We start from the raw sequence: 23,132 nt of genomic DNA on the forward strand, positions 1-23,132 counted from the left end.
CTTCAAGTTATGTGGTTTTGTTTGAAAAGAAAAGAAATAAACTGGGGTAAAAATAAAATGCACCAAAAATGGGCAAATCCTTCTAGAGGCTCTCAGCATTGGTTTGAGAGATGAAGGGGAAAAAGAAGGTGAAACAACCCAACAGTAAAAAAAAAAGAAGTGTTAAATAAAATATCCAGTTAGCACTCCAAAAATAAAGATAAGCACCACAAAAAAGCCATGGTCTTGAGATAAAAAAAACATAGCAGAGCACATAAAGAAAGAAAAGAAAATAAGACAAAAATAAATATAAATGAAGACAACAACTTCAATAACCACACCAAAACAAATAAATCAACAAAAAGTAGATAGGTAAATAAAAATAAATAAATAAAAATAAAAATGTTTTGTGCTTTTTGCCTTTTTTTCCCCCTCCTGCACAGGCACAGTAAATATTGGGGTCATTCGAAAAGGAATTCTCTTGGCCTAAGAGATACGGGGTTTCTCCACCCTTGGAGTATATTGTCATGGGATTAACTATAGACTCCATTCAGGTTCATTTACTTTTCCCTTGGTGCTTTCGTGGTGTTTGGAAGACTTCTGCTCCATCCTGGGTGATAAAATAAGACCTCTGTATCTAGAGATCTCAGTATCTGCACAGGTCTAGGAGCGGGACTTATGATGAAGTCTTTCTTTGTGGTTCTAGAAGTTCTGTTGCCTCAGTGTCATTTTAATTCATCTTCTGTGGTTGGTGGTCTTAGTCTTTGCACTGATCCTAGGATGGAACCTAGGATAGCATCTTTCGATGTGTTTCCAGGAGACCCATTCCATTGTAATTGTCTCAACCAGACATTTGGAACTGGAGATCATGGTGGTTGTGCAGGTTGTAGCTCAAACCCTCGACTAAGACTTTTTTATTGGTCCCAGGATACATACAATCCGGTCATAGTCTAGCAGCCAGTCATCTGTAACTCGCGATCTTGGCTTTTGGAAAGATCAAAGGGTGACAAGTCTTCTGATTTTGTCTTATTGTTAACTGGTGAGGTAGGATAACCTGTTCTTAGGTCAAGTTGTTCCCATTTTCTTCACTGTTAGAATATCATATTAGAGCTGGCACTTGGTGTCCCAGCAGTATTAAGGATGTCTCGGATGGGATTTGTTTCCTGTAGCTGTTGTGAAAAACTGTGTCATTTCTATATTTGGGATCCAGGGTTCAAGGCTGAATGGATGGTGTCTAATCTCCTGGGATCTAAGTTGGGTCCATGTGACATATTTTCAAAGTGGGCGACATCCCTGTATTATAAACAAGTATGAGTTCTTATCCCTAGTAGATAAGAGCTCATTTTTATATGTAAGATTCCCCCTTTTTTTTAGTGTGATTTGCAGGAAGAAATGGTGCTACATTATATTGCTGGTGCATTTGGGGGTGGAAAAAGAAGAAAACAGAAATAGGTCACACACCCAAAAAAGATAAAAATAGAAATAAAAATATATGTGCTCACATATGTATATGAAGAACAAACATTTTTAAAAAATGAAATAACAAAGTAATTAAAGGAACAAAGTGATGCAAGAGACTACCTTACTTTGGGGAAAAGCAGGTAAAGAGGTGGAGTAATACAGGTCTTATACTTATGATGGAAGTATAGGTTTCCCCGTTGTCTTTTGAGATTTTATTGTGGTGTGTGGGTTCTCGGGCACCTTTTCATCACATACCCTGACCTTCTTGAGATTGGCAAAAGATTTGCAGCAGGAAGGTCTTGGAAGAGTTTTTGCATTGGGGATACTTTTATAGCTAAGTCCCGTTTCAAGTTACAGTCCACGTTAAAGGGAGTTGGTAGGGAGGGCCACGCAGCATGAGTCAGCAGTGGAGTTGGTTGCCTTTTCTTGCTGGGGACGAGGTGTGGGTTTGACTGGATGTTCCTTCGCTTAGGTACTGGGTACTGATTCGTTGGGGTAGGAAGTCAGTCCTGATGCCTAATGGATTAAGAACTGAGGGTAAAGAGTTTTAATAAGGTGGGAGTTCTGGATGGTATTGAAGGGTGAAGGGATAGTCGAATTTTCAAAGGGTGGGAAGGGGAAAGTATATGGAGGGGCAGGAAAGAAGAAAAAATACATTAAAAAGCAAAGGAGAAGAAAAAAGAAAAGAAAAAAAGAGAAAGTAGTGAGAAGAGAGGAGAAAAAAGCAAGGGAATGGCTTGTTTGCTTGAATTTGTTTGATGAGTAGGACCTGTAGTATAAGTCTGTAGGTCACAATTGCTGCTTTGGTGGTCTGACTGGTTACGGGCTTCAAATCCTAAAAGAAGGTATAACCTAGAGATAAAGTGTACATTAAAGAGTTTTCTCGTGACATTCTCGTAGTTCAAGCTGGGTATGGTATCTCCTGTGACTGAGCCCAAGATGCCATCTTAGTTTGTCCACCCTTTGTATCCAATAATGACTGTGGACAGAAAAGCTGAGAGGTTATTTAAAATATAGTAAGATTAAGGCATTAAAACATATTGTTATAAGATGTTTCCATTGGAGTCAGTGATTTCCCATGATATACTTTACCTGTGATCCTGTAAAAGATCACTAAGGAATTATAATGGGCCTTTATAGTAGAAGGCTGATTACATACCTGTTCTCTTTATGCTGCTGTTTTTGCTGTTGCTGGTTTCTTTGTGGTATAATGTGTTGTCAAGAGTTTATGTTGTTCCTATTTCATGTGTTTTAAACACTGCTTTCGAGTATATACTGTTACAGTGTTTGGAGTTTCTACCCTGTTAAACCCTGTTATTTGATTGTTGAGTATTAGTTGTATATAAGCTGTATGTTCTAGGTGCTTCAGAATAGTGCTATCATTCTGTGTTTATCTTTCATCTTTTGGCTTACTTCGTTTAACATAATATGTTCTAGGTCCATCCACGTTGCTGCAAAGTCTGTGATTGTATCATTTTTGAATGCCATGTAGTATTCCATTGTGCATAGATACCATATCTTAATGATCCATTCATCTCTTGTCGGACATCAAGGTTGGTTCTAAGACTTGGCTATTATACTGAGTGCTGCAATAAATAGTGGGATGCACACGTACTTTGGAATGAATGTCCTTCCAACTTGGGGGTAGATACCTAGAAGAGCAATTTCTGAGTCAAATGGAAGCTCAATTCTGAGTTCTTTGAGCACTCTCTAGATTGTTCTCCATAGGTGTTGGACTAGGGGCATTCCCACCAGCAGTGGATGAGAGTACCTTTCATACCGCATCCCTACCAGCACAGATTGTTCCCATTATTTTTTATATGAGCCATCCTCACTGGTGTAAGGTGGTATCTCATTGGTGTCTTGATTTGGATCTCCCTGATTATGAGTGAAAGTGAGCATGTTTCATGTGTTTGTTGGCCGTCCTTCTGTCTTCCTCAGAGAAGTGTCTATTCATTTCATCTCCCCATTTTTTATGGCTTTATTTGGTTATGGGGAGCTTAGCTTTCTGAGTGCTTTGTATGTTCTAGATATCAGCCCTTTATTTGATGTGTGGAGTGTAAAGATTTTTCCCATTATGCTAACTATTTTCTTGTGTTAAGTAGAATTTCTTTCGCAGAAGCTTTTTAGTTTGATGTAGTCCCATTTGTTTATGTTTGATGCTAAAGTTCTTGCCATTGGTGCTCCATCCTCGAAGACCTTTTTTGATATATAGGTCTTCGAGTGTTCTGCCTATTTTATTCTCAATAAACTTTATAGATTCAGGTCTTATTTCAAGGACTTTGATCCATTTTTGAGTTTACTTTTGTATAAAGAGTGAGGTATGGGTCAATTTTCACTTTTGTACATGTTGTTTTCAGATTTACCAACACCATTTGTTGAATAGAATTTCTTTGTCCATTTCAAGTTCTTGTGTCTTCTGTCAAATAATAGTTGGCTGTATATCTGGGGGTGTATATCTGGGAATTCTTTTCTGACCCACTGGTCTGAGGTCCTGTCATTGTTCCAGTTCCATGCTGTTTTGATCACTATGGCTTTATAGTATAGTTTCAGGTTAGGTAAGTAAATGCCACCCAGATTCTTGTTTTTCAGTATGTGTTTGGTTATCCTGGGCCATTTGTGGTTCCAGATAAATTTTGTGATGATTGTTCTAATTCTTTAAAGAATGATGTCTGCATTTGGATAGGGATTGCATTAAATCTATATATTAGCTTGGGTAGGATAGTCATTTTGACTATGTTAATTCTACCTACCCATGAGCATGGGATGTCCTTCCATTTCTTTAGATCCTCTTCAATTTCTTTCTGAAGTGTTTTGAAGTTTCTCTGGTATAGTTCCTTTACTTCCCTTGTAAGGTTGATTCCTAGGTACCTGATATTTTTTTGATACTATTTTAAATGGAATTGTATTTTTAATCTCTCTCTCTCTACTTAGCTTTGTTATTTGTATAGAAAAATGCTACTGTTTTTTGTTTTTTGTGTGTGTGTGTGTGTTTATTGACATTGTATCCAGCCACTTTGCTGTATTGCTTAATTTTTTCTAGGAGTTTTACTGTGGACTCTAGGGTTTTTGATGTATATCATCATATAATCTGCAAATAGAGATAGTTTGAGTTCCTCTTTCCCCATTTGGATTCCTTTGATTCCCTTCCCTTGTAGGATTGCTATTAGTAGGTCTTCAAAGGTTATATTGAATAAGAGTAGAGAGAATGGACAGACTTGCCTAGTTCCTGACCTTAGTGGAAAAGCTTTTAGTTTTTTGCCATTATGTATAATGTTGGCTATGGGATTTTCATAAATAGCTGTAACGATCTTGAGAAAGGTTCCTTCTAACCCTATTTTGTGAGTGTCTTCAACCTGAAAGTGTGTTGGATTTTATCAAACGCCTTCTCTGCATCGATTAATATGATCATGTGGTTTTTGTCTTTCTCGTTGTTTATGTGATGTACAATGTTGATTGCTATGCATATGTTGAGCCAACCTTGCATTCCTGGGATAAAACCCACTTGGTCATGATGTATGATCTTTTTGATGAAGTGCTGAATTCGGTTTGCTAAGATTTTGTTGAGTAACTTTGCATCTATGTTCATTAGTTAGATTGGTCTTTAGTTTTCTTTCTTGGTGGCGTCTTTGCCATCTTTGGGAATGAGTGTAATATTAGCCTCATAAAAGGAGTTGGGAGGATTCCTGTTTTTTCAATGGTATGGAAGAGCCTATGGAAAAGTGGTAGTAAGTCTTCTCAAAATGTTAGATAGAATTCACCTGTAAATCCATCTGGGCCTGGACTTTTGTTCTTAGGGAGTTACTTAATTACATCTTCAATTTTCTCTGAGGTTATTGGTCTGTTTAGGCTTTCTAGTCTCTGAGTATGGTATTTTTCCAGGAATATGTCGATTTCTACTGGGTTCTCTAGCTTGAGTATAGTTGTTCATCATATGATCTCATGATATGTTGTATTTCTTGGGGTTCTGTAGTAATCTCTCCCCTTTCATTTGTGATCCTACTGATTTTGGTGTTTTCCCTTTTTTTTGGTGAGTTTTGACAATGGTTTGTCTATCTTGTTTTTTTTTTTTTTTTTTTTTTTTTTTCAAAAAACCAACTCCTGGTCTCATTGATTATTTGTATAGTTTTCTTAGTTTCTATGTTGTTTATTTCTGCTCTGATTTTTATTATTTCTTGCCTTCTGGTTGTGTTTGGATTTCTCTGCTGCTGTTGTTCCAATTCCTTGAGGTGATCCTTTAAACTGTTGATTTTTTCATTTTCCTGTTTCTTGACATAGGCATGTATTGCTATGAGTTTCTCTCTAATTACTGCTTTTGCTGTGTCCCACAAATTTTGACAAGTTGTCTCTTCATTATCATTTCTCAAGGAATCTTTTTATTTCTTCCTTGAATTGCTCTTTGGATCAGCTGTTGTTGAGCAGCATGTTGTTTAATCTCCAGTTTTTTTCTCTATTGCTTCTTCTTGAAGTCAATTTTGACTTCTGTTGCATAGTGATCTGATAGGTTGCTTCTAATGATCTTTACATTTATGGTCTTATATAGGTAGGCTTTGTATCCTAAGACATGGTCAATTCTGGAGAAGGTTCCATGTGTGCTTGAGAAGAATGTGTATTCTGCATTCTGGGGATGGAGGGTCCTATATAAGTCTATTAGCCCCAGATCTTCTAATTTTTCTTATTTCTTTGCTACTTTTCTGTTTGGTGGATCTGTCCAGTGGTGATAGTGAAGTATTGAGGTCTTCTACTATTATCACATTTCCCTTCATATGTTTTTCCAGGTTTGTGAGCAGTTGCCTCACATATTTTGCTGGCTCTACATTAGGTACAGAGATATTGACCAAGGTTAGTACTTCTTGATCTAATGTTCCCCTGATCAGTAAGTAGTGACCCTCTTTGTCTCTGATCACTTTCTTAAGGTTGAATGCAATATGGTCTGATATAAAAATGGCTGTCCATGCTCTTTTTTGTTTTCTATTGGCCTTAATAATTACTTTCCATCCTTTCATTCTAAGGCTGTGCTTATCCTGTAGTTGTAGGTGTGTTTCTTGCAGACAGCAGAAGTCCAGTTTATTTTTCCTAATCCAGTTATCTACTTTGTGCCTTTTTAATGGAAGAGTTTAGTCCATTAACATTTAGGGAGATTATTGACAGACATGACCGTTGTGCAGTTGTATTGTGTAAGGTGGTTGTAATTACACTTGGGGGTTTGGATTGTGTAATTTGTCTCTGAGTAGGTCGTTTAAGATTGTTTTTTTTTGTTTTTGTCTTTTTTTTTTGCACAAATAATGCAAGTTTGTTTTTGTTTGAGAATGTTTTTAGTCTGACCTCCCATATGAATGATAGTTTTGTTGGGTATTGGATCATAGGTTGGAAATTTCTTTCATTCAGTCGTTTAAATATGTCATTCCACTGTCTTCTTGCTTGAATATTTCAAATGTGAGATCTGGTTTGATTCTTATGCCCCTTCCTTTGTACGTTAGGTTTTTTTTCTCCCTAATTGCTTTAAGGAGTTCATCTTTCTCTTTTTTTTTCTCCTTTTTTTTTTTTTTTTGCCATTTGGATTACTATATATCTTGGTGTTGGTTTATTAGGGTCTATTTTATTAGACTCTCTTCACTTCCTGGATTTGCACTGAAGTTTCTTTCCAGAGTTCTTCAATGTTCTTCTCCAACTGTGTTTCTGCTCATAAGGCTTGTTAAGTTGTCTTTTAATTCCATCATCTCCTTTTGTATGGAATCTCTTATGTTCTTTAACGTTTCGTCTTTAATTTGGCTAATTTGTTCATCCATAGATTTCTTATACTTGGTGGCTATCGTTTCTTTCATTTACTTTATCAATTCTTGCATTTCCTTTCTCATGTCTGCTTTTAGGTCTCCTTCCCATGGCTCTGTGCATTTTGGTGGACTTGGAAACTTGCTAGGATTTGTCTCCGTATCTCCAGATGTTAGAATTCTCTTTGATTTACCCATATTTCTTTGCATTTATTGGTGTGGCCTGGGGTGCAGTGCCTTCCAAATTTAGCCTGTTCTGATCCCCTGTGGCTTGGGGATGGGTCCCCTCCCTGAGCATGGTTCTAGAGGGGTCTGTTGGTGAGCTCGCTGAGGTTTGGTTCCTCCTGTGCTCTCTATGTGGCCTGATCCGTTGCTTTTCCCTTTTGTTGCCGCTAGTGTAGTTCCTCTCCTGGCCACAATGGTGGAGGGCGCTCTTTAGCCTAGCTCCTTTGCGACACCACCCCCGCCCCCCCAACCTGGAAATCAGCCCTGCCACTTCTTTCAGTGAGTCTGGTCAATTCCCTTCTCCATATTCCTTCCAGCCAGTGCAGTTCCACTACTGGCCACAATGGTTGAGGGCGCTGTTGAGCCTAGCTCTCTGTCCTACCTCCCCTATCTGGAAGTCAATGGAGCTCCAGCCCCTCTGATCCTCAGCAGAAGAAATTCCCTCAGCCAAAGCCACCCTGTAGCTGCCCTCTGCCCTTGGGGAGCCTCAGGTCCATTCCGGGGCTCAGGGGTGTAGGCTTCTCTAGGTCAGCCAAATGTCCAGGTGGCAGGCCCAAGCTCACCCAATCTAATGGTCCTAGTCAACCCAGCGGCGTAGAGTGAGTCAGGTGCAGGGTTCTCCTCATCCAGTCTGCACTCAGGTTGGGCTTGCGGTCCCTGGGTAGGGGCGTAAGGTTTGGCAGTGAGGTTCCTGTCTCAGGCACCCACGTGGAGAGTGGGAAAGTGCCAGGGAAACACACTCACACCATGTGTTCTCCACTCGGGCTTGGGGTTTCTGGGGAGGGGCTTGCGGTGTGGCCATGAATACCTTTCTAATCATAGTGTTTAAATAAAAGAAAAAATTGGATATAAGCAAAACCATGTTTATTGTAGCTCTTAGCACCTTCGTCAGGGCAGAGAAACCACCCAAATGTCCAACACTGAATGAATTTAATAAATCAAGAATATGTGAGATTTGCAGCAAGAGTAGATGAAATTGTGCAGTCTGTTGAGATTTGTATAGAACAGGAGGGTATAATGTTAAGCAAAATAAGTTAGAGAGGTAAGTACAGAGTCCAAATAAAGAGACTAAAAGAAATAGAAGAATCAGTGCTTAGCAATGACCATTGGCATTTGATTAAATAATCAATTACCAAACAGTTGGCAGGAGAATGGTTCCGGGGTTGAGGAGAATATCAGAATATTAAAGTATTTTAGGAATAATTGTGGAAAATTCTAGTTTGTCAGTGGAAGACTATAGAATTTTGCATATCAATGTCATCAAACTAACACTATTCTAATTACTTAAAGTATAAAAAATAATAATTAAAAAAAGAAATAAGGATTAACTTCAGGTTAAGCTACTTAAAAAAGAAAATAATTCAAAAGTTACTAAAATAGATTATATATTTTGATTCTGTAATTCAATGTATAAAATTTATTGGTAAAATAGCAAAATATTCATGATATAAATGCAAAAGCAAAATAGTGAAATTACATTAGGCTAAAATGCTTTATGCAGTTTAAAGGAAATATTTTATATTTGCCCATTTAAAGACACTCCAATAAATTAAAATGTTTTTACAGCAAACATATTAATGAGCAACATAATTGAGCACAGCAGACAATTGCCTAGCAAAACTTGTATTCTAGTATGTACTGTTCAGATGTCCCATATGGTCCCCTAAACCCTGCCAGGAATGAGTGCCTGAGCACAAAGCTAGAAGTAAACCCTGAGCACTCTGCATTTGTTCCAGAAAATGAAAAAAGAAAGAAATTGGTTGCATATAATTTCAATAGGTGTGTGGAGAGGGGACAGAATTTTAGAATAGAGCAAGAAACATGTACAATGTCACAGTTAAGCATAAAGTATCTACAAAGTCAGAACAGGTGACCATAAAACCTTGAGAATTAACACAGAGCTAAAAGGGAACCATAGTAGAGAAATGAGGAGAGTGAAATGAAAAGTAATAAACTAATAAAATTGAGTATTGAAGAGTCTTGAAGGTTAACTCAAAAGAAAGCATTTTAAATTGATTTAGAAGGCAATATAGAGCCAATGGAGCAAGTGTGGCTGAAATTGGGCAGCCACTATCAAAAAAGCTATCAAAATGTTAGGGCATGATTTGTTCTTAATAAACCTGTGGTACTCAGTCTGTGATTCCATTGTACTCGGAACGGTCATAGATTTTGTTGGTTGGTAATTTTCCATTAGCTCCCTAATTATTCATGTACTGCAAGAGACATTTTCTGAGACAGATATCTGGTTCTAGAAGAGTAGAGCTGACTTACAGTGTCTGTGAATGTTCTCTTATTTCATTTTGAAACAGTTACTTTTTTTTTTTGCTTTTTTTGTTTTTTGTTTTTTGTTTTGTTTTGTTTTGGTTTGGTTTGGTTTTTTGGTCACACCTGGCAGTGCTAAGAGGTTACTCCTGCTCTATGCTCAGAAATTGCTCCTGGTAGGCTTGGGGGACCATATGGGATGCCGGGATTTGAACAACCGTCCTTCTGCATCTAAGGCAAACACCTTACCACTGTACTATTTCTCCGGCCTGACAGTTAATTTTTAATAATTCTTAACTAAAAATTTTCTGTTATTTTTATGTAATTAGTTTTATTTTAGAAGTATCTCTTATATTGCCTGTTGGATTAAAAATTGTATTAATTTCATTCAGCAGTGTTATTTAATTTTGCAGGTGCCTTTAGCAAAATTTTCCAAGTTTTTCAACTCTTCTAACTTAGTTATTTTCATATTAAATACATTTAAGAATTTAGCATTTTCTCACGATCATGATATCTGTCCATTTTTTATTTCACAGATATCTCTGAAACTACTGTCAAATGCTAGCTTCTATTAAGTGCTGGACACTCTACTAAAAGTAATTGGCCAAATTTATAAATTCTTTCAGAAAGAAAAACCAGAAGAAAAATGATATTGGTATGTAATATCATAGGTCTGGAACATCCTAGGATGAAGGCATTTTTTGAGATTGTATTAGAAAAGCAAAGATATTTCATTGCAGCACTATTTACCATAGCAAGACTCTGGAAACAACCAAGATGCCCTTCAACAGACGAATGGCTAAAGAAACTGTGGTACATATACACAATGGAATATTATGCAGCTGTCAGGAGAGATGAAGTCATGAAATTTTCCTATACATGGATGTACACGGAATCTATTATGCTGAGTGAAATAAGTCAGAGAGAAAAAGACGCAGAATGGTCTCACTCATCTATGGGTTTTAAGAAAAATGAAAGACATTCTTGCAATAATAATTTTCAGACACAAAAGAGAAAAGAGCTGGAAGTTCCAGCTCACCACAGGAAGCTCACCACAAAGAGTGATGAGTTTAGTTAGAGAAATAACTACATTTTGAACTTTCCTAATAATGAGAATGTATGAGGGAAATGGAGAGCCTGTTTAGAGTACAGGCGGGGGTCAGGTGGGGAGGAGGGAGACTTGGGACATTGGTGATGGGAATGTTGCACTGGTGATGGGTGGTGTTCTTTACATGACTGAAACCCAAACACAATCATGTATGTAATCAAGGTGTTTAAATAAAAATAAATAAATAAATAAAATGTAAATGTTCTAAAAAAAAAAAGCAAAGATATTGTAGTTTAATTCTGTGTTCTAAGCCAGCTGGTAAGACTATATAGGCCTAAATAATTTGGGCATTCAGCAATTTACTTGAAGAACATGGATGATATTGCTGACTCAAGTATAATAAAAGAAATAATAAAACTAAGCATAGCAAAGAGGTAAGTCTACATTCATTTTTAAGTAGTATAAAAGTTATCCAAAAGAAAATGGTGAGTTATTATTGATTAATACTGAACAAAGGAATAGAAAAGTCTGTAGAGAATTAGGACAGTCAGTCTCTCCAGCTTTCTTCTAATCAATCTATATTCTCCAATTGTAAAGGTTCATCACCACTAAAGCCTAGAGGCTAAGGACTTGGTCTCTCTGAATTCTGATGCCATGTATTTTACCATCAAACCTCAGTTATCTTCCCTACTAAAGGTTTCTGAGCTCCTGCTGATTGTAGAGCTTGGGAAATTTAGAGCTGCTGATTGATTTGATTTTATTCTTCTGTACTACTTGTAATTTCATGCTTTCAAGTGAAATACATTTTCTGAAAATTCTCCAATCTCCACTTATTACTTGGTTTTATATATTTATCCCAAGCTTCATTGAGCTCTAAATAATCCTGTTTGGGAGAATATGAATGACATGTGAATTTCTGATCGAAACTCACAATTATATTGATTAACTTCCTCATACTCTTTGGAACTCTACCAAAAGAAAAAAAAAATTCAAACTGGAACATTTTATGAGTAAAAAACAAATGTTCACTAAAGATGCCAGAATATTTTTGGACAAAGTGGGGGATAATTATTTTAATCCTCAACAAAAATAACAACAACAATAACATAACAATAAAGATACTTTTAGGATTAAAGTAGTAAATGCTTTTGAGTAGGAAGCTAGGCATATAGCTTAGGTATTAAATCTCATACCTTATATATAGTTCAGTAGGCAAATAATAATAAGAAAAAATCCTTAGGTCTGCTTATAGCTTGGGACAGTCCATTCAAAAGAAGATAAATAGATGATTGATAGATAGATAGATAGATAGATAGATAGATAGATAGATAGATAGATAGATAGATAGATAGATAGAGAGAGAGAGAGAGAGATAGATAGATAGATAGATAGATAGATAGATAGATAGATAGATAGATAGATAGATAGATAGATAGATAGATGATAGATAGATAGATAGATAGATGATAGAGAGATAGATAGATAGATAGGTAGATAGATAGATAGATAGATAGATAGATAGATAGATGATAGATAGATAGATAGATAGATAGATAGATAGATAGATAGATAGATAGATAGATAGATAGATAGAAAACATGCATGTGTAATAAAAACAGGACAGTAAATAAAATTTAAGAAAATTTGTTTTAAATCACACTAAAATGCTAACAATTCAAACATTGTTAATATTTTCAGGAACATATTTTGGAATTTATTAGTTCATATAAACATACTTGTTTATATAAAGATACATATACTCTTATATAATTAGTAATACTTTACATTGCACATTAAGTTTACACTTTGTTAGTTTGGGGTAGTTTTAAATTAGCATGTAAGTTTTGAAGATAATATGACTTTCTTTATATTCTATAATTTCAAGATATTTTAATTAAAATTTTTCTCTTTTATTAAATTGTAATTTTAGAATGGTGCATTTTCACATTAAATAGTTTAGATATAATTATTACATACCTTCAAATTAAATGCAGATAAATTTGGTGTGACTTATATGAATGACTGTTTTATACAGACTGTCCAACATGCATTATATTTACTAATCCTTTCTCATTAGATCTCTCTTGAGCATAGAATTTCTCAATCTCTCTTGAGTATAGCATTTCTCAATTCTGAGACACCTTGACGAAGTTTGGAGGAATAATGATAGTATATGTTGTGAAGTGTTGGGATTTTTTGTGTTTTTTTTTTTAATTTTGGGCCACACCCAGCAGCACTGGGTTACTCCTGGCTCTGTGGTCAGAAATAACTCTTGTCAGCCTTAGGGGACCATATGGAGTGCTGTGAGTCAAACCTGGGGAGCCGTGTGCAAGGCAAGAACCCTACCCACTTTGTTAATGCTCTGGCTCCAGTGTTCAGTATTTTTTAATTGGGAATTATAATATTATTCCACATAGAGTAATATTGGAGAGAATAAAGGATGAGGATTGGGGGGAGAAACTTACTAAGCTATGTTCTAAAATTCATAGGCCACATTGATTCTCTGTCAAATCAGTAATTGGTTCAGATCAAGAATTTATGGATCTGATGCTACTCAGACCCTACCATACCAGTGCTTCCCAGTGATGCTTGAGACCTAGGATTACAGTTCTTGTGGAGGATAATAACAGAAGGAAAGTGTTATTCCATATAACCTTATATTTAGAATAAAAACTGAACTTATCACTGTTGATGATAAATTTGACTACCTGGTTTAAGTAGTGCATTTTTTATTTGTTTCTTTAATGTACTATTACCCTTCTTAATCTCCCTTTCCATCTTACAATTTTTAGAAAGAATTTATGTATGTAATTTATATTATTAAATAAATTGCTATGTAGCTTGAAGAAAGATGAAATCCTAAATCCCCAACAATGTGTATAGAGTTATATTATAATATGCTTTTAAGAAAAAAATGTCAGTCAGAACGGAGAGGTGGCACAAGAGGTAAGGCATCTCTGCCTTACACACACTAGCCTAGAATGGACTGTGGTTCGATCCCCCCCAGCATCCCACATGGTCCCCAAAGCCAGGAGCAAGTTCTGAGCACATAGTCAGGAGTAAGCCCTGAGTGTCACTGGGTGTGGCTGAAAAACCAAAAAAAAAGTCAGGGAAATAACAAATAATAGATGATCTCACTCATTTGTAGCATATAGAGTCAGAACAAGACTATTTAGAGTTTCTACCAATAACAATAAAACTTGACTTTGATTTGCAAATATAATTACAAGTAGTGCCGGAGATATATGTGGAAGGGATAGAAGGTGACATAGGGAGAGTGGTGTAGGATCACAGGCATTATGATGGTGGTGGGTGAAGTAACATTCCATATGAAAGTGTACATTTGAAAAGTATACTAATTATATGAACTCTACTATATAAAAAAGAAAAGAAATGCATCCCATATGACCCCTGAGTCTGCCAGAAATAATTTCTGAGTGCCACTGTGTGTGGCCAAAATACCCCTTCAACAAAAAAAGAGATGCTTCATTCTCTCTTCCATTCAATTCCAAGAAACATTTCAAATGGTTTTACAATACATTTACAATAAAAACAATACATTGTGAAACAAACTTTTCCCACATTATTTATGTATAAAACTATTATTCTCATTTTATTTTTTAAATTAAAATAATATTGAAGCTATTATTTATATTAATTTAATATTCAAATACGTTTAATATTTTTATATAATTTACAAAATTATCCAAAATAACAGGCTTTACTTTGTAGTAGTCATTGATAAAAAATTTTGACTTTCTTTTTTATATTTAAACAACTTTATTACATACATGATTGTGTTTGGGTTTCAGTCATGTAAAGAACACCACCCATCACCAGTGCAACATTCCCATCACCAATGTCCCAAATCTCCCTCCTACCCACCTAACCCCCGCCTGTACTCTCCACCCAACCCCCACCTGTACGCTAGACAGTCTTTCTATTTTTCTCGTAAATTCTCATTATTAGGATAGTTCAAAACGTAGTTATTTCTCTAACTAAACTCATCCCTGTTTGTGGTGAGCTTCATGAGGTGAGCTGGAACTTTCAGCTCTTTTCTCTTTTGTGTCTGAAAGTTATTATTGCAAGAATGTCTTTCATTTTTCTTAAAACCCATAGATGTGTGAGACCATTCTGCGTCTTTTTCTCTCAGACTTATTTTACTCAGCATAATAGATTCCGTGTACATCCATGTATAGGAAAATTTCATGACTTCATCTCTCCTGACAGCTGCATAATATTCCATTGTGTATATGTACCACAGTTTCTTTAGCCATTCATCTGTTGAAGTGTATCTTGGCTGTTTCCAGAGTCTTGCTATGGTAAATAGTGCTGAAATGAATATAGGTGTAAGGAAGGGGCTTTTGTATTGTATTTTTATGTTCTTAGGATATATTCCTAGGAGTGGTATAGCTGGGTCTTATGGGAGCTCGATTTCCAGTTTTGGGAGCAATTTCCATATTGCTTTCCATAAAGGTTAAACTAGACGGCATTCCCACCAGCAGTAGATAAGAATTCCTTTCTCTCCACATCCCTGCCAACATTAATATTGGGAAATAAGTGTCCCAGACACTTTCTCAGATCCATATGACTTCTATATTTTAAATAAACTAAAAAGGGACAAAGGAAGATGCCTGTAGGTTGAGTGAGCTTTTAGCAGAGATGATGTTAAGTTAGGCCATGAAGCAAGCAATGATTTATTAAAAAGTGAAATTTTAAAGATTAAGCCAATAAGATTTGCCAATGGACTCACTATGGAATGAGAGAAATAAAATGAGGTGATATTTACATCAAATACTAAAGATTTTATAATGCTAGTTGCCAATTCTGAGAGAAAAGCAATGAAAATGGAATTTTATTTTCTTTGGAGGAATATTAATAAATAAGAAATAGATATTTCTTGTGCATATTAATAATATATAATTTTTACATACTACAAGATATCTCACCTTTTAGAGAGGTAAAGACAGGTGTCTCAAAGATTTTACTAGAACAATGCTTACTTATTTATACTCTGATGGGTCACTGAGTAAGTCAAATTGCCAGGTACTTTTATATTATAGACTCAACAAATCAAGTTCACTCTCTCTTAATCATGACTTATTATTTTCCTTTGTGAAAGTTCCACCCCATTTCTTTCAAGACTTCTTCTCAAACTTAGAAGCTGCTCCTGACTTAATTTTTCTGCAAGGTTAAATGATTAAAGTATATGGGTGTGGGTCTCATTTGGCTTGCCTTTTCCTGATTAAATTCCTCTTTACTCAGATCACCTCACTTTTTCAGATCTATTTCATTTTATCAAGTTACCCTCTAATTTTCTTCTTCTTCTTCTTCTTCTTTTTTTTTTTTTTTTTTGGTTTTTGGGCCACACAGGCGGTGCTCAGGTTTACTCCTGGCTATCTACTCAGAAATAGCTTCTGGCAGGCATGGGGGACCATATAGGACACTGGGATTCGAACCAACCACCTTTGGTCCTAGATGGGCTGCTTGCAAGGCAAACGTCGCTGTGCTATCTCTCCAGGCCCTAATTTTATTCTTCTAAAATAATTGCCTCTTTAGCTCTATTGTGTCAAAGCCTTAGTAAATATATTTATAGACAGTATAGAATTTCTTAATGACTTATTTAATATTTAATTATTTTTAACTTTGGACCTGATATTTGACCTCTCTACCTTTGAAGTTTTCACTGTAAGATGAGGAAAAATTCCACTGCATTACTCAAGTATTACAAATGATAAGAGAAACACATTGTTATATTTCTTGATAACTTGCTTATTCTCATATGATTTTCACTTCAATTCAATATGACAGGTGTAAGTATTAACTTAAAAGTAAAATAATTAAGACAGTGGAATTTTGGGGAGAAGAAAGATCTTGGAAATTGTTGGTGGGAATCCTGCACTGGTGAAGGGGGTGTTCTTTACATGACTGTAATCATACAACTACAATCATATTTATAATCACGGTGTTTAAATAAAGATAATTTAACAATAAAAAAGACAGTGGAATTTAACAACTTACATAGGCCATTTAGTTATTCACTCAACAAACATGAACTTCATGCATATTAATATATCAAGAGCTATTCAAGGCTCTGACAGAGACTTCCTTTACCAGATTATTCATGCTAAAATACACATAATCTAACAGAATATGAAAGCATTTAGCAATTCACTTTATACATATTTTACAAAGATTTCAAATATTGCATTGAAAAGCTCACATGTCACTCAAGTGAGAAATATGCAATGAATGTCAGCCAATACAGTCCATTTTGCCAGTGGTACTTTAGATAGCACTATATTAACAGCTGTCTTTTTAGAGTGACTTCTATGTCTCTCAGTATCTTAAATATTCTTTTTGTTAGCATTTGTTGTTGTTGTTGCAAGGAGTACATAAAAAAAACTCAACTTAGGTGGAAATGAGAAAAACTTCATAATGGAAATAAAATTATCTGGTCTAACCAGCACAAGGGCAGGCAGGCAGCCAAGCCTCACAGAGGAAGCAGAATCAGGAGAGATGAAAGTTATAAGGAACCTGGGACTTTTTCTAAGTTTGTCTCAGTTCCTCTCTGAACATCTGTTCCATTGTTTTATTTTTCTGCCTATCATTGTTCTCTGCTGTTTGCTCCATATTCTGGAAAATATATGCTCACAATTCTTTTAATTGCCATTTTTTGTTGCCAATATTGCTACTGTTGTGATGATATTTTATTGTTGTTTGTTTACTTATTTGTTTTAAGTTAAATAACCTCTGTTCAAAGATGCATCTAATTAATTGTCACCTCTCAGCTAGGCTTTATATTCCTTTAGATGTACTACTTACTGATGGACCTGCATTGGGATTCATCTAGATGAAGACTTATTAAGTACATAAAAGATCACAGAATAGGTACTGCCATAAAACCTTATTTAAGAAAAGAAAGGACATGATTTCCAGAATGATGCAAGACATACATGTGAATGGAATTATACTTCCAACAATATATTCAACTCTTAAAAATACCCCTATTAAAATAAAATTATTAGAGTCAAGGCAATTCAGGTACATTAATGATTTTAAGGAATAATAGAACCTAATACCCAAACCATAGAGTCAACAACACTGAAACCATAAGACTCAAACTTTATTTATTTTTAGTTTGGGCTCAGGGGTTACTCCTGGTTATATGTTCAGAATTCACTCTTAGATTGGGGGACCATATGAGACTCTGGGGGATTGGCCGCTGTCCATCGTGGGACAGTCACACAAGGCAAACGCCCTACCGCTGCACCATCACTCTGGCCTGGAGACTCAAACTTTAACAAACAAATTTAAACTAGGTGCCTGTCAAAATGGCATAATGGAGGAATGATCAGGAGAAAGAACCTGGGAATATTGACAGAGATTATTAACACTGATGATGAGATTGGTACTGGGACCATTAAATGTCTAAAACTCAATTATAAATAAATTTAAGTTACAGAGCTTTAATCATTTTAAAATATTTACAATAGGAAATGATGTACAATAAAAAGTCAAGTTGTTTGTTTAACAAACAACTGCTCACAGAGTACAAGAGTGGAGCCAATTAATAAGGAATGGCAGTTCTTGATTTGTAAATGTTCTTTTTTGTATCTGGAATTAAGGTTATTATTACATTGTAACACGTAAACATGTCATTTCGGTTTTAATGAAGCTTTGAAGAAATATAATAATGTGTATCAGGGGAAATGAATCTATTTTAAAAGAATTTTTAAAACTGATAAAACCTGAGAATATATAAATTTATGAAACTTATATGAGTTGAACTATAATGAGTAACAATGGATGTCGGGATAGGTGAAGAACTTTGTAAATGATCCAGCATATTAAGTCATTCAAAGTTAATCTTTCATTTTAGAGAGTCTTAAAGAAGAAAACAAAGAATGGAAAACATTCAATCAACAATTGGATTAAAAGACAGCACAAATAGATATATGTGATTTAAGTAAATAGTTCTTTCAGTGCAATGGAAAACTATTTTTAAGAGAGAAGAGTGGCATGGTTTATATTTTATGAAGCCACTTTTGCTGTAATACAGGAAATAGACTAAAAGAGGACACGAGTCAAGATGGAAAAATAATTCATAAGAAACTTTAATGGCCCAGAAAAAAATGAAATTTGTGGTTATGTAAGTGAAAATATAAAACAGATTAGAGTAACACAGCCTCCTCTTTATACCTTAAAATAAATTAAAGAAAATGATACTCAGACATGTCACAATTTAGCTATAATTTAAATAAAAGTTACCTTACTTAGATTTTATCAGTTTATGTCTGAAATGATGTAATATAGCAAAGAATTAAATCATATGATGTACAAAGTTTACTTATCAGAACAAAACAATAAATATTACCTTCTGGGATAGAAAATGTTAAGTTAACATGAATATATATCTCTGTATTCCTTCTTAATTCCTCCTTTTACTGTTACTTTTACTTTACAATAATATATATACACATGCTTTATGAAAGATATAAGGTCTTTTTTTCCTAAAATATATTCCTTTTCTAGATTTTACAAAAAATACAGTGAAAAGAAAGAACAAAGACATTTGCTAAACCACAAATACCCAGTAGCAGTCAGAGGTAGGAGTATGTAATATATTTTTTCTTCTGAAGTAGTAACCAGGATTTTCATTCTCAAAGATTAGCTTAGACTATTCTCTAATCTACGATGACAATTATCCCACTCTTAGACTCACTCTCAGAGGAATTCTGGGAAAGGTGAATTGAGAACCACAGAATAAAGCAAGGAACAGAAATCCTGCATAATTCTAAATTCTAGTCTCTTACTTTAGAAACCTTTATATTTAATCATTATATTACCCTGGGTAAATTAATTACTGCCATGAATTTAATAATTAAAAAATAATACTATAGGCTAAGTAGGAGGCTGAGACCCAAGGCATGCAGCCCTAAGGCAGAGCTACCTTATATAAAAGAACAAACAAACCCACAGCATACCCACAAAGGTTAGAGGCTATGTCAGGTTGTGGCTTCCAGAGCTCCAGCCACACATAAAGTCTCAAAATAATCTCTCACCCACATAAAGTCACCTGGATTTTCCCTGAAAGTAGGTAAGAGAAACAGTAACCTAGGAAAGAAGCACCTTGAAACTACAAAAAATAACCATAGTAAACTCCCACAAAAGTTCTACTGGCTGAAGATTGCAATCCAGAATATACAATCAGCCTCTTAAAATAAGTGATACGGAAAAACTGCTCAGCTATATGCAAGAAAATGATGTCATACTAATCTCTTTCTAAAACCATGCACTATGCAAATGAATAAAAGACCTTGATATCGTATCTGCAACCATAAGCTATATAAATAAAAAGATGGCAAGAATCTCCTTGACATTGAAACTAAAGGCATCTTCAATGATGAAACACCACTGAACAAGGAAATGGAAGCAAAGATCAAAAAAATGGAGCTACATAAATTAAGAAGCTTATGCACTTCAAAGGAAATAGTGACTAGGTTTCAAAGGCTACCCATGAAAGGGAGAAAATTTTCACCCAACAGCCATCAGATATGGGGTTAATATCTAAGTTATACAAAGCACTGATTGAACATTACAAGGAAAAAACTTCTATCCCCATCAAATAAATGGGGAGAAGAAATAAACATTTCCTCAAAGAAAAAAAAAGATAGCCAAAGGACACATAAAAATGCTCCACATCACTAATTATCAGGGAGATACAAATGAAAAGAACAATGAGGTATTTTCTTACACCACAGAGATTCCCATACATCACCAACCAGTGCTGGTGTGGATGGGGGGAGAAAGAGACTTTCACTACTGGTGGGGATGCTGACTTTTTCAGTGTTTTTGGAAACAATAGGTATATTCCTCAAAAATCTAGAAATTTAGCTTCCATATGATCCAGCAATATCACTCCTAAGTAACAGAAACACAAAAATACAACCCCCCCCAAATGCCCTTTAGAGTCCTTGCTTGCAGCAGCAAGGCAAAAAATATAAAAGGCAAAATATAAAAACAACATAGGTGCCCAATAGCAGATAAGTGGCTAAAGAAACTGTGGTGTATCTACACTAACTAACCCTTAGAAAAAATGAAATCATAAAATGTTCGTATACATGAGTGGACATGGAAATTATTATGCTGAGTGATATTAGCCAGGGAGAATGATGTAGACATAGAATAGCCTCACTCACTTGTGAGTATGGTGTGGTAACAAAATCCAGAGAAAATGATTAGGCCCAGCCCAGAGCAGGAAGCTCAGCTCAAAAAAGAATGAGTGCATTTAGTGTAGAGAAGAGCTTACTAGGTCAGTGATAGTTGGAACTGATTGTTCTAAAGAACTTGATACTGAAAGGGAAGAAAATGGTATGCAAACACTCTCCATTAACAATAGTTCAAACCACAGTATCAAAAAGGAAAGAGAGAGAGAGTGAAAGCGAGAGAAAGAAGCAAAATTGTGGAGGATGAAAGGGAAACAGGAGACATCTATGGCAGGAAGTGAATACTGCTGAAAGATAGTGTAAATTATGTCACTGAAACTCAATAATGAACAATTTTGTAACCCTGGTGCTTAAATATAGCAATTAAAAACGTGTATGCACCTTAAAGGAAATGATGACCAACAACAACAACAAGATGTCTTATTGCAGAGGCCCAACCTGGACAACAGAGACTGAGCAGAACCTTTGGATCCATAATATCCTTGGCTTCGGCTTAGGGACTGAACAAAAACAGGGAGCAAGTGTTACAGAAGACTGAACACAACAACAATGATGGATAGGAACCTCTAGAGCCATAAAGACTCTAACCTAGACCCTGACCTATAACCTGCGCAAATACCAAGATCGCTAACTACAGTGGCTTGATTTTCTCACACAGGACTGAGAGGATAGTTTCCTGGCACCATAAAAAAGCCTTTGGGATGGGTTAATGAGTATATGTGGAGCCAGGGGTTGATCCCATGATGGGATGCTTCAAGGATGGAGAAACCCTGAATCAGGCCACAGGAATTCTCTGTTCCCCAATGCTTACTGTGCCTATGCAAAAAAAGAAAAAAAAAGTGCTGGGAAAGCCAACCCTGCCACTCCAGCACCCCTACTTTTTCTTGTTTTGTTTTGATTTGTTAGTTTTTGATTTTATTTTTCTTCTCTTTTTTCTTCCTCTTTTCTCTTTCTTTTTCACTCTTGTGGTTATTATTTGGTGATTTATTTTTATTTTTATTTGCCGGCTGCATTTTTTTCTTTTTTCTTCCATTTTTTTCCTCTCTTTCTTTTTTTGGTAGTCGATACCAAATTTTTTTTCTCTTTTTTTCTTACCGTTTTTATCTACAATGACGGTGGAATGGATGCTCAATCTACAGCAAGCTGTAAAGTGGAGACGAGTTGTACTAGCATTCTGGGGGGTAACAGAGGAAGATATGGGATACATGCTGGGAACATGGGTGGAGGGAGGACAGCACTGGTGGTGAGAATGCCCCTCATTCATTGTCACTATGTACCATAAATGATGCAGTGAAAGATTTGTAATGCACTTTGGTCACAATAAAAATTTAAACAAATGAAAAATACATCTAATGTAAATAAAAGCAATGAACTTTTATTCAACAAGGGAGTCAATATCTATATATAAAGCAGTGGGAAAGCTTAACATTAAAAACAATATCCAATATAAATGAGAGTACTGAGCTGTAATTAAATTAACATTGAATGAATATTAACTGTTCCAGTCTTTTTTGAAAAGCAGTATAGACTTTCCTCAAAGAACTAGAAATTGAGCTTTTATTTGACCCATCAATACAGCTTTTGGAATATATCCTATGGCCCCAAATTTACAATGCAGAAATGGTATCTACACTTCTTTATTCATTGTTTCACTGTTTACTCTAGCCATTATGTGGAAATAACCCCAGTGCCCAAGAGTGGGTGAATGGATACTTCAACAGTGGTATATTTACATCATGGAACACTATGCAGCTATTAGGAAAAATGATTTTAATCTAATTTGACTTCATATGTATAGACTTAGAAAGTATAATGCTGGGTGAAATAAGTCAAAGATAGAGAAATATAAATAAAATGATGGCAATCATCTGTGAAATATTTAAAAAGCATAATATGAGAATAACAAAGACAATAGAAATAAGTGGGCAGTACAGTTAAGACAAAGAAAGTTCATTACCTTTTGCCAACCTGAATAAGGTCAGGGGGCATGATGGAAAGGTGCCTGGAAACCCACACACCACAAGAAAAACCCAAAAGACAATGGGAAAAACTGTACTTCCAACATAAGCATAAGACCTGTATTACACCACCTCTTTACTTGCTTTTCCTCAAATGTAAAGTAGTCTATTGCATCACTTTGGTACTTTAAATACTTCT

The sequence above is a fragment of the Suncus etruscus genome, chromosome 9 (assembly GCF_024139225.1).
Source record: "Suncus etruscus isolate mSunEtr1 chromosome 9, mSunEtr1.pri.cur, whole genome shotgun sequence".
In the NCBI taxonomy this organism is placed as follows: Eukaryota; Metazoa; Chordata; class Mammalia; order Eulipotyphla; family Soricidae; genus Suncus; species Suncus etruscus.